Source organism: Pyxicephalus adspersus, chromosome 12, assembly GCF_032062135.1.
Source record: "Pyxicephalus adspersus chromosome 12, UCB_Pads_2.0, whole genome shotgun sequence".
NCBI classification, from domain to species: Eukaryota; Metazoa; Chordata; class Amphibia; order Anura; family Pyxicephalidae; genus Pyxicephalus; species Pyxicephalus adspersus.
The window spans coordinates 14,795,746-14,814,022 of NC_092869.1; the positions used below are offsets into that span (position 1 = coordinate 14,795,746).

Here is an 18,277-nt window from a genome sequence, read left to right on the forward strand (position 1 = left end):
TGCAAGGTTCATTCATACCGTCTTAAATAGGACGTAATGAGGATTGCCCACACTCAGACCTCAATCTCCTTTAATGGCAAACCGATTCAGCTAATGCAAGATCTTTCCCGCCACACCCTCGCACAGCGTAGAGCTCTAAAACCTATCTTGGATGTCCTCAAATTATTCATCATAAAGTATAGATGGGGATTCCTCTTTCAATTGATTGCCTTTGGAAACGGGAACTCTGCCAGTTTTGACCAACTCGAGGACTTTCCTACGTTTCAGCGTGCATTGGGCCTCCCTGAGCTGGCCATCCCAGAATGGCTAATCTTACTTTCCCTGCTGGATCCACTGCCTCCTTTGCCATGGACACATCATCAATGCAAGAATCCTCACAAATCTCACTACTCACTCGCCAGCCATGTACCACAAGACCACTGAACTTTCTGGACATTCACTTGAAGATGAAGTGGCTAAAGAATTTGCTTTCTTATGACTGCCAATTGATGAGTCTAACTCATTGTTTCTTTTTATGCTGCTTACTGACCAGTACATTCCTTATTTGCTAGTTATTTAGACATAACAGGACATTTATTATCCTTTATTGTCTTTTGTTCCATGATTTTTTTTTTTACACCCTATGCATGACATTAAGTCTTTACCATACTAAGCTTTTCCCGCACCTGATCTTAATGTTCTACTATATGTATTGCAATAGCAGGAGTGCTTATGTTTTATATGCACTTTAACCTGTATGGGTCTTAACACTAATATTGCTACTGCATTGATGCAGACTTATGTTTAATATTGTTTATTATATTTTGTCCCACAAAGTCTCACACTCTCTTTTTACTCCCCTATACATGACATTGGGTCAGCACCATACTAAACCTTTCCCACACCTGATCCTAATGGTATACTATTTGCACTGCAACACAGGGAGTACTCATGCTTTATCTGTTTCAATATCCTATTTTTTTACCCTCTTATGCATGACATTTAGTATGGTAATGAATTAACTTTTCCCGCACCTGATCTAAATGTTCTACGATATGTATTGCAATAGCGGGAGTGCTTATGTTTCATATGCACTTTAACCTGTATGGGTCTTAACATTAATGTTGCTAATGCATTGATGCTGACTTATGCTTAATATTCTTTATTTTCTTCTGTCTCACACTCTCTCTTTACTCCCTTATAAATGACATTTGGTCAGCACTAGACTATACATTTTCCACTCCTGATCTTCATGTCATATTATTTGCATTACAATACTGGGTGCACTCAGGTTTTATATGCACATTACCCTTAATGGTTTCTTCTCTTAATGCTGTTACAGTTTTCATGTTGTCCCATGTCGAATCAACCAGATTTAGCTACGTTAGGATTTTTGGCAAATATATTGTTTTGCCGGCTGGGACCGGGAGCTCCTTCTGCCTGGTCAACTATGTTACCTCACCTAGGGATATTGGCGCAGATTTTTGCATCACACATCTTAGACCCCTCTTTCTTGGTCTTACTCAATACCCACCTCCCTAAATACCCATCTAATTGAACCGTTGCCCATATGACCCGTGCTGTTATCAAAAGGAAACCTGTATCTAAATTCTTCTTATACATTCCTTGATGCTGGATATTCATAAAAAAATATCCTCTTTGATTGAGCCTAATTCTTCAAGCCAAATCAGAAGCTCACTCATATGCGTGTAATCACGATCCAGAGAATTGGTTGCCTAAAAGCTATTTATCAACCAAGTTTCGGCCAGCGGGAATACGCTGACGTATTCTCCCGACAGTTATCAACTGAAATGATGGCTCCCTCTGAATTGCGCATCTCCATGAGCTTGACACTGGCAAGCATTCATTAAAAGTCACTGTTCCCCTAAAAAATCATTCTTTCTAATGGCACAAATCTTTCTCTTAGACCTAAATAAAATATTTTGGCTGTTCAAATGTTTCAAACATTTATATTAACTGAGAAATAGGCATATTTTAAATGACTTAATATTTTGAGGTTCAGAAAGAGTTAACTGATCTTAGCTCTTTACATAGGCCCTTATCTAAACGCATACGATGCTGGACCTGAGGATCTGCCTGGCAAAAATTCCAGCCAGGTCTGGAGGGGGAAAGCTCGCTTTTGCCAGCGAACTACATTTTTTTAACAAAAGTCACAGGCAAACACAAGTTCTTGTTTGCTTAAACCCACACACACACACACATATATATATATATATATATATATATATACACACACACACATATACAGTCCATCCATAATCAGAACCCAAAAGCACAGGCAAGGTCACGTTGGGACCCTGGTCACGTGCCCAAATCTCAAGTGCCCAAATTATAAGTGCAATGGGAATTAATCCAGGGAATTGACACAGGAATTGGAACAGATTTGGACATATAATTATACTCTACAACTCTACCTCCTGCCTTTGGACAAATATTTACACATATGTATATACACACACATATATACATATATACACACACATATGTTGTTTTGTTTGTTCGCCTAATCTATGTTGCTACATTTGATACTTTGCTTACCATTTAGCACAATGGCACAATTTGATTTTTCAACTTTGATTGTTTAAATGTCCATTTTGCAAGTAAAAAGTCAATGTTAATGCTATGTAATTGTGTTTGTGGCCATATTGTTTCACTTCAATAATATGTGTTTATTACCACCTTTAAATGTTTGTTCTGCATACATTTTTCTAATCCAGTTTTCCACCCTTGATAGGTCAAAATTGCATACTGGTTTAGTATTTTTGGAATGCAATATTGGGCCATTTTTGAAATAATTTGGCTTTATATGGAAGTATGGGTTTAGGGGTGTGTTTTTTTATTTTGTCATGTAAATTTAGGGGTGTCTGTGTGGTCTCTGTTTTTTAATGTGACCTTTTAGCAAATAGGTTTATTTTGAATAAAGTTTTTTGAAAAATTTTGTAGTTTGTTTTTAGGGGGTTGTTTTTATGTTGTTATCTCCTTTAACAATCTCCCAGGACCTAAAATTTAAAAATTCAATTATGCTTGTTTTTAAGCAATTCCCTTCTACGATTAGTTTGACTGGCTAAAAACAGCACAATTGGCTTAATAAAACTCAGTTTGATGCACATAGTTGTGCGCCAAACCTTAGGCGTATGATGTGCGTCTGAACTGTGTTCTATCAGTTGAAAAATGCGCCGGCCAATTTTCCAGAGAAGGATCCTCATTATGGTAAGTTTTTCTTTTTAGGTGTATATTGTTTGTTTTGCTTCATGTGCACTAATGTATGTACATACATGCATGTGTGTATGTATGTATTTATGTTTGTACATATACATGTAAAAGATAAATTATAGGAAGAAATAGACAAAGTGGATTTTTTAAGCATATTGCTTAACATGCTTCAAACGGAAAAAATTGCCTGTTTCTTCCTATAATTTCTGATGTCATTGGCTTGGCTCCAGGCAACATTCATAAATGGTATTGCTTCTGGTTAAAGGAGGAATCCACCTTTCTGTGCTTCCACTACCAAGCTGAGGTGAGTAAGTCAATATATAGTTGGCCATGGTCTAAAATGCCATTAAAACCTGCATAAACACCTGGAAGGCTGGAAAAGCAAGAATACCAGTTTGGCAGAAAGTGTATTTGTCCCTGTAAGTTTTAGATACTAGTACTATTTGTTTTAAACACCTGTAAACACCTAAAAAATGCATACAATCCAGTATTTCATGAGCAAAATTAAATTGAGCAACAACAAAACATCTGTTCATTTCTTGGCCATCACTGTGGTTTGATGTTGTGCTTGGAAACCTGGACCTCCTTCCATTACTATCAGGTGTGTTAGAATAAGTACGCAACTCAGCTGGACAACTAATTGCTGTTTGGACAGCAAGTGGAAGTGTGTTTGTATGCAATAGGGCTAAGATCAGGCAGCACAGTACAATGAGAACAAACCTTTAACACTATTACAAATGAACAGAGGAGTTGTGTGGCAGAAATATAACATGAGTGCAAATGTCAGACTAAAAAAATTAAAACAAAAAGAAAAAAACATGACAATTTATTAAATATAGTAAAATTAATATATATTAATATTAAAAGAATATCTACATAATACATTCATATACCAATATGTGACTTTGAGAAAGGGACAAAGGCAACAAGATGGTTCAAGTAGCAGTTTAGAGTGGAAACCATGCAGACATTTGTACTGAATATTTGTGGGAAAAATGACAAAACATTGCTGAAGAATTGCTAAAAAACAGAAACGGTCATTACAAACCGGGCACAAAAACATTGCAGCAAAAGATGAAAAGATCAATAATGTGGATTACAAAGTCACATCAATACATACCATCCAAGCAAACTTACTTGATTAACCCCCCCCCCCACCAGTCTAGTTAATATAGTAATAATGAAAATGCATATGTATTTATACACATTATTTTGACAGACACACACAAGTGAAATCACTAAATGTTTTATGATACATGTGTTTTAACATCTTTGGTAACAGCCCTTTTTTCAAATATTTGATTTCTATAAAGCCAAACTAGAATGAAATTTAAATCAGATCACAAATGCTCGGTGACATTTTTTTACATTCACAACTATTGTGTTATAAAATGCTAATTAGTATATATAAAGTTTGATCTAAATTAGTTTGCAGTGTTGCAAAGCAAACCAAAAATGATCAAAACAGTGCAACAAATGTAACAATGACCTAAACAATTTTGTGAATGAGTATATTATAACATAAAATTGTAGCACTTACCCAAAAGATGAAGCTTTAAAGATTAACCTTAAATGGACTGTAAATGTGCACAGAACAGGGAGCAGGTGTGCGCTAATTAATTGCTTTGACCTCACCATTGCCAGAGCTTAACAGATCCTCCTGAATTACGCAGCTGCAAACTAATCCCCTGAATTGGCATATTCTCAACCCCTATTGCTCATTTATCAAAGCAGGAATCTGGTTAGCAAGTAAAGGCGAGTGTACTAGCACTCGACTCCGGCTCGCGGAAATACGCCTTTCATATCGGCGCGTATATACACGCAGCGAGCTTACATGCACTTGCTTGTTAAATCAGGGCCATTGTGAGAGTTTAACTTGCCAGAAAAGCACAGTCAGGTCCTGCATCACTTTCATGAAGCTGCAACTAAAATCCTTTTTCTTCAAGAAACGCACTTTAGGAGTGATTCAGTACCTACATTTAAAAACCCATAATATACCTCATGGTATCATGGTACCAACCCTCAGGCTATGTCAAAAGGGGATTTCTACTGCATTTCATAAATCGTTTACACCAGATGTTCTGCAACAACACAGACCCTTTAGGCCGCTATATATTCCTGACTATTTGCTATGCGGATAGAGTCTATACAATAGCAAATATATATGCTCCTAACAGTGATCAATATCACTTCTTTCAGACCTTAGTGAAGGACCTGGAACATTTTCGCCACCATAATCTCATACTAGGAGGTGACTTTAATGTACCCCTTGTACCACATGAGGATACCTCCTCTGGCCATTCTGCAGTGCAGTTGTCCTCTTTCCAAAACAAGACAACTTTGGCACATGCTTGGCTTAGTAGATGTGTGGCGAATTTCTCATCCCACCAATAAAGATTACAGTTACTTCTCATATGCCCAAAACACTTATAGTCGTATTGATTATTTCCTTATTGCACAAACACTGCTAGATGTTCCATTCAAGACGCAGATGGGCATACGCCTTTGGTCTGATCTAGCACCAATACATTTAGAGTTGGGTCTACCCTCCAATTGTGCCTGCAGAAATTCCTGAAGACTTAATGACTCACTTCTTCAAGATTCAGTATGTGTAGCAGAAATTGAGAGAGCTTTAAGCACCTTTCGTTTCACTCAAATGATTCTGCTCTTATGCAATGGGAGGCCCTAAAATGTTTACTTAGGGGTGTAATGATTTAAAATGGGCCCTGCCTTAAAGCCAGATCAGCGCAAATTAAATCTCTCCTCGCCAAAATTGCGGCGCTTGAGCTTCAACATAAACGAAACTTAGATTCCTGCACATTTGTAGACCTTTCAAATACCAGAAAGGAACTTTTACATATCTTATTCTCAGGCAATCATTGCTCGAGACAAGGCCAAACAGCTTACTATGATTTTGCCAACATATGTGGGAAACATCTGGCTCAAACCTTACACCCTAAACCACCTAAAGCCTGCATCCCTTTCTTCTGTTATCTGAAGGCTCCAAGGTGTATGGTAACCGTGCAATAGACAAGGTGTTTGAAAATGATTATACTAAATTATATATTCTTCCTCTATCACCAACTCAATCAAGTGTAGAACATCCCATAGAATCTCTGCAATCCTACGATACATGACACGACCTTACCAACACTAGAATTGGCACAAATAGCTGCCCTAGAATCCACACTTACCACAGAGGAACTTGCCAAAACTATCAAACACCTTAAATCGGGCAAACATCCTGGTCGGGATAGTTTCACCCCATGCTTTTACAAGGCATTCACCATTAATTAACACCACCAGAACATTGCATTTAATTTTGTATGTCAAACAACAAAAATACCAGCCTGTCTCCTTTCTATAGATGCAGAGAAGGCCTTTGATAGGGTCAACTGGCGATTCCTGGACCTGAGTCTTCAACAAATTGGTATAGGTTCTGAATTATGAACCAGAATCATGTCCCTGTATGCCTCTTCTGCTGCTAAGGTTCTGGTTAATGGGTCTCAGTCTGAACATAGTTACAAAGTATAATTGAATGTTGGTGGTAATATATCACACCTATATTAGAAAAGTCAATAAGGTGCCTACCCTCAAAATATATAAATAAATCATGAAATCAAAGAGAGAGATTGAGCAGGTTTTTTTGGCACATACAGTGTGTTTATACTTGTATGAAAAAAAATATTGGTGAAACTTAACATATGAAAGGAGCCACTAAACAATCTAGTGGTCAACAAAAATATAATTGGAGCCCTAAGAAGGCGCTCAATTCAATACAAAATATTACAAGGTCAAATTGGACTACAATAATTTCTTGTGGTTCAACATATGCCAAATGAGCACTAGCCATGTAACAACTCAACAACATATACAATTACTTGCCATACAGAATATTTAACCATGGAGTCATGTTGCTAGTAGTACCCAATGCGTTTCGCCAAGTATGGCTTCCTCAGGGGTGTTGTTTCGACAACATGTTTTGGTTGCTTGCATGGGTTGTATCTAAACCAATGAACAATGTCTTACTTGAGTATTAAAGTATCGAGTACCTAATCCTTCCTGGCTTCAGTATTTACAATCCCTCCCGACTAAGGAGGACTTTCACAAGCTAGTAGCGGATGTGCAGACCACTTGTCGCACTGAAATTGGGGCACTGCGTTCTGACTTGCAATCTCTGGCAGGTCGAGTTGATGACCTGGATGACACTGTCCACCATGCTAAGGAGGATATTACCGCTCTCTCCCACAAAGCTCAGGAAAACGATCAGAAAATAAGAGAACTTCAGCGTCTACTGGAGGATATGGATAACAAATCTCGTAGAAATAATATCAGAGTGCGAGGTTTACCTGAGGCCACCCGTGATAGTGATCTTAAACCAGTTCTACAGGCTTTCTTCGCGCGGGTCCTGGGGCGCCCTGCCCCACGAGAGGTGCAAATTCATAGAGCCTTTCGAACATCCAAGCGATCAGGGACTGCCACCAGACCTAGAGATGTTATCTGCCAATTAGTGGATGTGGACCTGAGAGATGAAATCATGGCTACCGCCAGAAACATGCGTAATCTCGAATTTGATGGGGCCCCTCTCCAGCTATTTCAGGACTTATCCTGGCATACACTGCAACAGCGCCGCCTTCTTCAGCCATTACTGACTGTCCTAAGAGATGGCCGTATCCCATATCGGTGGGGTTTCCCTTTCAGTCTCTCGGTGCGCCATGAGGGCAGGACTGTTACACTACGGTCCCCTGAGGGCTTAAATTCCTTTTGCAAAGAATTGGGGATAACTCGCCCACACCTGCCGGGATGGGAGCGAGAAGATCCGGGGTGGCCCCGCTCCCCTTCATGGCAACCAGTGGTCTCCAGGAGGAGATCCGGTACAAATCGGCGAGAGCTCACTTCACCAGCTGGCAGATCTTCTGCTTTACTCCGTAGTAATCGCAATTAACTACATTGTGTGAGGCCTTTACTTTGTCAGAAACACGAACTGCTAGGTTTACCTGACTCTTTGCCATATTGCACTGTAATGTTCTTTACCTATGCCTTGATGAGTTATTATCTCTCTTTTTTGGAGATCACCTGTTCTCAGAATCTTGGTCTTGGTTGACGGTGTGAAGGGTTTTCCCTGTTACACTGAATCTATATTGCTTATGTGCCTTGCCTACTAGAATGCCCGAACTTGCTATAGTCCTGGGGGGGGGGCTCGGGATGTCCTCTGGCATTTTCCGGGGCAGTCTCGGGCTCATCACGGTGGCTTGACTCTGCTGTTGGTCGGCGTCGGCTGACCTATTGATATTTGTCATGGAAATTTTTGGTTTTTACCTGCTTGCCCTTTGGGTCTATGGCCCCTTTGGGCGGGGATGTGCATCCGCTTCTCAAGGTTCTTCCCTGCTTACACTGAGGGGTGAGCGGGGACCAGCGGATGCGGATCTCTGTCCTTTCGCCGTTAGGCGAGTGTTAATTCACTGGTTTGCTTTCACCATTTGGCTTTCTATGTGTATTTCCTTTGTTTTGTGGATATATGTCCCCTCTTTCTTTCTCCCCCTCTCCTTTTTCCATGTAACACTATGCTTGTTGGCGGGTGGATTTTTAGATTTTCCCGCTGGATCCTATCAGGACATGCCAGTACAGAGGGGACTTTATCAGCAATGCCTGGGTCTCCTTTTTATCTAAATGGCTGATAAGATTTTATCTTTTAATGTCCGGGGGCTAAACTCTAATAAGAAAAGAAAGCTGGCCCTGCGGGAATTTAAACAGTTATCCCCTGACATTATATTCCTACAGGAGACCCATTTTGATAATACAGGCTCGTTAGGTTTTGCCTCCAGAATTTATCAGCAGTCTTATTTGGCCAACTCCCCTTGTAAGAAGAAGGCCGGAGTAGCCGTCCTCCTGAAGGATTCGCTCCATTTTGTTCTCACTAAGTCTATACTTGATGCTGAAGGGAGATACCTTATTTTGAATGGAACTATACAGGGTGCTACTATCACGCTTTGTAATGTTTATGCCCCCAATAACGGCCAGATCCAATTTCTCAGCAAGGTTTTGTCCCTCCTTTCGAAACTTGACCACACATATTTGATTGTGGGGGGTGACTTTAACTTGGTCTCTTCACCTACTCAAGATAGACCCCCATTACAGAGGAGGAGCTCGAGACAATTATATCTCATCTGCCAGCCTCTAAAGCCCCAGGTCCAGACGGTTTGCCCTATTTATATTATAAAACATTTTTGCCGGAACTCTCCTCACATCTCCTCCAGGTCTTTAATGATTTTATGAAAGGCAAACCGATCCCTCCCTCAATGTTGATGTCCCACATCACAGTGCTACCAAAACCGGACAAAGATCAATTAGAGTGCTCCAATTATAGGCCGATAGCCCTTTTAAACTCGGACTTAAAAATTTTTACCAAAATTTTAGCTACTAGACTATCTAGGTTCCTCCCGGCTCTTATACATGGGGATCAAACAGGTTTCATTCCATTCAGACAGGTTGGAGATAATACCAGGAGGGTGATTAATATTATAGATATTATTAATAAAAGGAAATCCCCTTCCTTGATTCTTAGTTTGGACGCCGAAAAGGCGTTTGATCGCCTCAGTTGGCCGTTCCTTTTCTCTACTTTGCACAGAATGGGTTTCACGGGACCCTTTGTGAGGGCAATTAAGTCTTTGTACTCGGCTCCCTCAGCCTCTGTTAAGCTTCCCCATGCTTCCTCCGCTCTGTTCCCAATTAAAAATGGAACGAGGCAAGGTTGTCCTTTGTCGCCCTTGCTTTTTGCTTTGTGTATGGAGCCCTTGGCGGCCTGTATCCGCTCCAATCCCAATATTCACGGGATTCCGGTGAAAGGGAGAGAATATAAGCTTTCTTTATATGCGGATGACATCCTTTTGACTTTATCCCAACGGCTTATTTCTCTTCCCAATCTATGGAGCGAGCTGAGGATGTATGGAGAGGTGGCAGGATTTAAGATTAACTCAACTAAATCAGAAGCCTTGCCGCTTCATATCCCCACATTAGATTTGCAGTCCTTACGTGCCTCCTTTGCCTTTATTTGGCAGGAACATTCCCTCCGCTATCTAGGGACATGTATTACCTCCACCTATGCCCAATTATACTCTTGCAATTTTCCTCCGTTATTTCGGAAGGTGACTAATTACCTGAGTAAATGGCGGAATCACCCCGTCGTTGCTAGGAAGGATTGCCTCAGTTAAAATGATGCTCCTCCCCAAATTGCTCTTTCTTTTTGAGACGCTACCAGTTAAGGTGCCGCCTCCAGCTCTGAAGAGTGTCCAGAGTTTCCACGGTTTATCTGGCCCTTTAAAAGACATAGGGTAGTTCGGCATATTGTATGTTCTCCCAGGGAGCTTGGAGGATTGGGGGCGCCAGATATCTATAAGTACTACCAGGCGGCCCATTTAAGGCATATTTTGCAGTGGACCTCCCCATCTTCTCCTAGTATTTGTGTAGAGTTGGAGACGGAGTGGGTAGCCCCCGTCCATCCTAATGCTATGTTGTGGAGCTCCTTATTACTACTGAGGGACTCGGATTTGACGGGGCCTATGGTCTTCACGAGGCACCTCTGGAGAGCTTGCAAGGCCAAATATGATTTAGCATCTTCCCCATCGCAGTTAACCTCCATAATCTTTAATCCACAAATCCCCGATAGCCTCTCGAGTTCAATGGCAGGTCCCTGGAGGGACAGGGGGTTGTATCAGATTAGACATATCCTACACCCAGTTGAGCGGAGGCCACTTTCCTTTACAGAATTAATGGACAAAGTAGATTTGCCTCGTACCTCTTTCTATGCCTATCTACAAATACGACACTATGCTATGTCTTTACAGCCCTCAGCTACCTTCCGGGCTCTTTCGGCCTTTGAGAGACTGTGCATGGAGGGCCCGTGCACCAAGGGAGCAATATCCTCCATTTACGATAGCCTCTAGGTGGAAATCAACACTGCCCCCCTCCCTTGAAGACTTGTACACGCGGATCCAAGAAATCCGCCTAATGGAATACCTCACAGCACTTATCAGGGACACCCTGGTCAAATTTGAGATGGTATGGGAGGCATGGGACAGTCACTACACTAATTTGTCTTTTTGATATCTGCGGGCTCTCACCTTAAACGGAGACTGGTATTTGATTCTGGTTAAACTTCCTGCATTTCTTCTATTCAAGTTGTATAACAGACTTTTATTCTCTGTGTAATTGTTATGATGTTATGGTTGGATTCTGGAATTTGCTTTGATGCATTTCAGTAGTGTTACCACCCCCCCTTTTGTATGTCCCTCGTTTCTTTTTTTCTGTACCCTATTGAAAAAATTTCAATAAAAATACAATTTCAAAAAAAAAAAAAGTATCGAGTACGAGTTTGTGTTAAGAATGTGAACAATATGGATAAATGTGCTATATGCAGTGAAATACCCTTGATCATTTAGGGATTAGATTTATATTTGGCTCTATATATGTACAACAATTTGTTATATTGATTATTAATTAAAATATACCAGACCAATATAGATTAATATCAAATGACAGTTATTAGAAAAGTTCGGCACTTACATGATCCTGTAGGATAGTGTCCTATGTTTTTGTGCAAAGTCAGGAGGGTATGATGCCTCCAAAGGGTGTTTGCAGTAGAATGCAAATAAGTTATTCTCTATAGTATGAACAATCTTGTAGCAGATTTACTGAGACCCTAATAGCAAGTTAGGGATCTAAAAATAGATATATGTTATAAGTTTGTATTTAATAAAGCAATATAGAGGTAATTACAAAAAGTGTTTAGGTATTGTTAACTTGTATCTTAGATATGTGTGGATGTTGTTGCTAGGTTCCAGATGAAATGATGGTGTGCGGAGCAGCAGGGAGATCCAAGGGACGCCACTCCTTTATAGGACAGCATCCCCATTAGGGGACTGGGTCCCAGAATATTCACATATATTAGTGTAAAGGACCTAATCAATAATATTACAGGACAGTTAAATTTTCACCATAAAGGCAGAAATTAAAGACAAATGGCCAAATGAATGCAGTTCATTGAAACCAAACATTATAATAACAAAAAATGTATATACACATAAAATATTTTGTTCAAAAAAATCCTATCAAGTCTATTACTCAAATAAAAGGCATAAGGTATAAAGAACATTTCCATTGTGCGTACATAAATGATCAATAATAGTACAGACCATCTTTTTTGCCATAAAGGCAAAAATTAAGGATAGATAGTCAAATACATTCTGGTCTCAATATACTGTATTTCTTTGACTATCTGTCCTTAATTTTTGCCTTTATGGCAAAAAAGGTGGTCTGTACTATTATTGTTCATTTATGTACTTATTTTATGTACGTACAATTGAAATGTTCTTTATTTATATTATAATAAATAATAATACATAAATTATAATACATATTTATAAAAAATAATGAAATAATAGACCACAACAATGTAATTTATCAAAAAAAAAAAAAAACACATCCTTGTAGGTGCTGCCTTTTTCTGGGTTGGTGGGATGTATTCAATGAAGTGACGACCGGTCAGGCGTTCTGGGTTGACAACGGTGGAAGCACGACGTCCAGGTCTATGTATAGCAACTGATTGGTTGTTCTTGACTATGGATTCGGAAACTTGCAAAATAAAGTCTGAATGATTCACAGGCCTGTACAGAACGTAGGCATTCCATAGTTACTGCTCAACAAGATGCCTGAAATCTTCTTGTAGTACTTCCTTTGCTGTTTCCTCATTGCTGGGTAGAATGTCATGGCTTGGTCATCTCTGTCGACACCTCCCATGGTGTTGTTGTAGTCAATCACCACCTGTGGCTTCATCACTTCTTTGTCACATTTTGTGTGTACCAGAACGGTGGAGGCATCATGGACAGTACTCATCAGGCACACATCTTTCTTGTCAGGCCATCTCAGGGCCATCATCTTGCCTTTCTGCCAGGCAACAATTTCTCCTGTCTTCAGCTTCCCTTTGCAAACAGTGATGGCAGGTTGCGCTGGTTAGCCCCAACGGTTCCATACGCATCTGTTCTGTGTTGCTGAAGGAACCGTCCGGAAGAATCATCAGGAGAGGTGTAGAAATTGTCAGTTGTGACACAATAGCCCTGATCTAGCAATGGCTCAATGAGGGATAGCACTGAAGATGTTGCCAATCCATAATGGCTGTATATGGGGTTGAACTGTGTCTTTTTTCCAATGTACAGTACTGTATTCCAGATGTAGCAAGATGAGGATTCGCACAGCATATACGTTTTCACGCCAAATCGTGCCCACTTTGATGCAATGTACTGCACCCAGCTGAGCCTCCCCTTGTAGGCTATTAGACTTTCATCAATGCTGACATCTCTTTCTGGCACAACGGTTTGCTGGAAATTTTGTAGAATTATCTGAGACACTTCCCAAATTTTCTTCAGTTTTGGTGCAGGATGGGTAGTCTCATCAAAATATTCATTGTTTGCGAAGTGCACGTACTTCATTATGAGGGAAAAGCGGTATTCCGGCATGACTGTGCCAAAGAATGGAGAGGCAATCATTTTATTCTTGGACCAGTACGACTTCTGCACAGGTTTGCCCACAACTCCCTGCAGGATCACCAAGCCAAAAAAACAGCCAAATGTCATCCTTGGTCACCAGGTTCCTACATTCTGCTTCTTGCAAACCTCAGCTGTGGAGCACCTTGTTGTTGTCCAGCATAAAACTGTCGTACCTGCATAAAACTAAATAAAAAAGGTATTTTAGGATATGTTCTTTTATAGTATGGTGAAGGTTGCAAGTAATGTTAGCAAACACCGAGCAACATACATGTTTGCATAAAAAAAAAAATTAGCAAACATTTTTAAAAAGTTAGCAAACACAAGAGCGGCTTACCTGTCTCCGCAACAATTTTTTCAATAACTTCATCGGTAAAAAACAACTTCAGGCATGCCAGGGGGTCGTCTCCTTCAGCTTTAATTTTCATCTCAGGTGCGCCAGTAAATGGAAATCTTGGTGGTGCTGCCTGCTCCCCATCAAGGTCAATGGAGCATCATGTGCGCACAGCACTGACCTCAGGTTCAGAATCGTTGCTCAGTTCACTTTCGCTGTCTGATGACAAATTTCCTGGTGAACCACTCTCGCTCGATTCCACAAGGGACTCCAAATCGCTATCGCCGCTTTCAAATTCCTCCACAACAGCGCTTGCGCCGGCGAGATGTGTTTTGGATGCCATGTGGTTTCCAGCAATCAGTCAGGAACAATCAAGGTCAAACACAAAGTGATGAGATGATACATTCAGGAAGTGATTTATAAGCCATCAAAAGGTCAGATCGAGTCAGAGCATTGTGGGCAATGATGCTTGGCGCACTAAAAGGTGTATTTATACTTTTATTATGCGTTTTGTACTGTAAAAAAAATATACTATGTAATCTGCTTTTAAATTTCCCGCCCCCAGAATCCATCACTCCACTGCATCACTCGGAAGATGTCACATCTTGCCGGGTGATGCAATGAGGATGTCCCCGCCCTGCTCACTCCCTTAGATCCACCAACGATGCTGTTTGCATCAGCAGCAATAGTAAATTCCAGGGGTGATTCCAGCAGGAAAATCACCCCTGGAATTTACTATTGCTGTTTGCATCACCAGTTAGATGTGATGCACCATGCAGAAGTCCTGCATGGTGCATCGCATCTAACTGATATTAGGCGCAGCCGGGCGGCGTTTAAAAGCAGATTACTCTGTATTCTGCTTTTAAATTTCCTGCCCGGCCACGTCCCCCGACGGACAGACGCCCCGGCATCACAGTTCGGAATTACCGCTAGGGGAGTTAAAGCAATCTATATTAGTTGCTGAATCTACTTCCTGAGGGACCTTTTCACAGACCTTACAGTGAAGAATCCCATCATTATCCGGAGCTTAAACTTCTTTTACTCCAGACGTAAAGAGTGCCCTCTTGTTCTTTGTAATGATCTCAAAGTGAATAATGGGGAAGAGAGTTCTCTATATGGACCCTTTATATATTTATACAGGGTGATCATATCCTCCTTAAACATTTGTTCTCAAGGGTGAATAGATTCAGTTCAGCTAATCTTCCTTCATAGCTGAGCTCCTTCATTCCTTTTATTATTTAGTTGATCCTTTCTGCACTCTCTCCAATTCAACAATGTTCTTTTTGTGAACTGGTGCCCAAAACTGGACTGCATATTCCAGATGTGGTCTGACCAATGCTTTGTACAGGGACAGGATTATATCTCCATCTCTGCAGCCTATACCTCTTTTAATACAAGAAAGTACTTTGCTAGCTTTAGATATTGCTTAGACATTTATCTATGTTAAATGTCATTTGCCACTTGGCTGCCAATCAAACAGTACATCCAGGTCTGCTTGTAGATTATAGACATCCTGTATGGACATAATTCCATTACATAGTTTGGTGTCACCTGCAAATACAGAAATGGTACTTTTAATCCTAAACTCTATACCATTTATGAAGATGTTAAACAGTAAAGGTCCCAACACTGAACCCTATGACTATGACTTATAATAATATTTTCTAGCCTTTCTAACCTTTTGTTATCTAACAGAACCAGATAGGGCTGTCTACTTTCCCCTGTCCTCTTTGCATTTGTGATGAAACATCTAGCAGTTGCTATTCGCAATAAACCTTCTATTAATGGAATTCGATCCCCTATACTACATACCATAAAATGGCTCTATATGCGGATGATTTTCTCCTATATGTGACTCAACCTCTTATTGCACTTCCTTCATTATTCCAGGAGTTCCGCAGATTTGGTCTTAATAGTAACTTTAAAATTAACCTCTCCAAAACAGAGGCTTTAAACATTAACTTACCCAAATCGCTTGCTTCCCAAATCTCTTTGAATTTTCCCTTTAATTGGAGCTCCTCTCACATTAATTACTTGGGTATAGCAGTTCCCTCTGATCTAACCAAACTTTACCAGCTTAATTATGTCCCGTTGGTTAGGACCCTTCAGAAGGATCTCGATCACTGGAAAAATATTACTCAACCTTGGTTTGGTAGAATGAATGTTTTAAAGATGGACTCTTTACCCACGTTTCTCTATATATTTCAAATCGTCCCTATTTCCCCCTAAAAAGTTTTTTTCATACAGTGCTCTCACTCTCTATCAAGTTTATTTTGAGCGGCCGCAGACCAAGGCTTAACCCCCTAGCGGTAATCCGGAGTGTGACTTGGGGTAGCGTTAACCTAAAAAAAGCTCACTTACCTTGCTCTGTTGTTGTCCCCTATCGTCCTGGTGGTCCCTGCAGGTCCTGGGTACATGTCCTGCTCCACTGATCTCCAGCCGCGCAATGCAGAGACGATCTCCGGGGTTTCCCAGTGACGTCGGTGCGGGCAGATGGGTGGGAAATTAAAATGATTTTGTATTGGATTCAATACAAAATAGCTGTATTGAGTCCAATACAAAGAAATTTTCATTTCGGAATAATTTTTGTATTGAGTCCAATACAAAACAAATTTCCATGCAAAAAAAATGTAAAGCTTTTTGCATGGAAATTTGAATAGAATGGGCCTACCCAATTTTGAACTTTTTCACTTTGCAGCCTTGCTCACTACAGTGGTGAAATGGCAAGGGTCATATAGGAGTGAACTTTCTAATTTAGCACAACAGGAGCTCTCCAGGCTGGACCTGAGGGCACTACCATGGTTACATCCTACTACCCATAGACAGTACCCTTTGGATTCCTCACTCACCAGGGCTTCATTGAGGATATGGCACTTAATATACACCGCTATTTCTTATCCACCCTACCATCTCCAATAATGCCACTTTTTGATCATCCAGGTCTCTCTATGGGAATTCATGCCAAACACAAAGAGCAGGGGTCGGCAAACTCCGGCCTTTAGGCAAGATATGGCCCAACTCGTAGTTTGTTTCGGCCTAGAGGCCCCTGGGGCATTAGGAACTACCAGACCTGGAGCCGCCGGAGCTCTGGAGACACCTCCTTGCTGTGGCTCCCCAATTTATCGTGGCCGGCATTGATACTTCCGCCGCTGTGGTAAATCGGAAACACTCCCTGAAGGGAAATCCCTCTCTTTGCAATACATACAGAGGAGAGAGATTTCACTTCAGGGGGTGTTCTGAAATGGCCTAGTGGTCATAAAAGTTTGCCGACCCCTGACATGGTGCCCCCCCTCATATTTTCCTCCCCAAGTTCCTGCCCATTCTGCCCTTAATTCAGATTTTACGTTTAATGTATCGTCATTACCGTTATTGTTTTTTTTTCTTCTTTCCTTTCTTTTAATTTCCTTTTTTTTCATCCTGGTTTACCTTGATTGTAACTTTCAAAACCATTGTTTTCTGATGTTTGCACTATTATTTGCACTTGAAACTTTTTTTTTACATTTTTGTATCTTTTTTTTTTTGTTGTGCAAAATGTATGGTATATTTTTCTATGCCTTTCTTAATAAAAATATATTGAATCATAAATAAGGCTCATGGTTGTTACCCTTTTTACCCATTTTGTTAATGAGAAAACCAGGTTCCTTTTGCTCTCTATTAGCTAGTTTATTAGTAGACAAAAAAATCCACAGCCTTTGCAGATTAAACATGAAAGGCTGTAGTGTGGTTCAGCAAGGTTTCTTTTCATTAAGCATTTACATAGCATTTAGCAAAAATAGTTCTGCAGAATGTGGTCCTGCCCTAGGGTATCAAAGGTTTCCCCTTTTTTTCTCTCTGGGAGCTGTTCAGGAAGATGAATGGGAGAACCCACAGATACATTTCCTGAAAATCACCCAGGACAATTTTTTTAATGCATCCAGGTGAGTTTTTTTTTGGTGGTACACTCTTTTTTCCCTCCTTTGTTTAGTGACAGTAATTACCTTTGATGAATCTTTGCAGGATAATGGGGAGAAGGGATGTTTTTTAACACTTTTTTGTAGGTGAAACCAGTAATCTTCCAGGCAGATGTCCGAAAGATTCTTGAAAATGCCAGACAAACACACACACACACACACACACACACACACACACACACACTATATATTAGTTAGATAAATTAATTTCTGCTGCACGCTGAGATGAGAAAGAACAAGCT

General features: G+C 40.4%; 1 protein-coding gene across 4 annotated transcripts in view; it reads right to left on the bottom strand.

Annotated features, from left to right (window-relative positions):
* Nucleotides 1–18,277, bottom strand: part of TEDC1 (tubulin epsilon and delta complex 1) — a 99,813-nt gene that overhangs the window by 29,767 nt on the left and 51,769 nt on the right. The window lies entirely within an intron of this gene.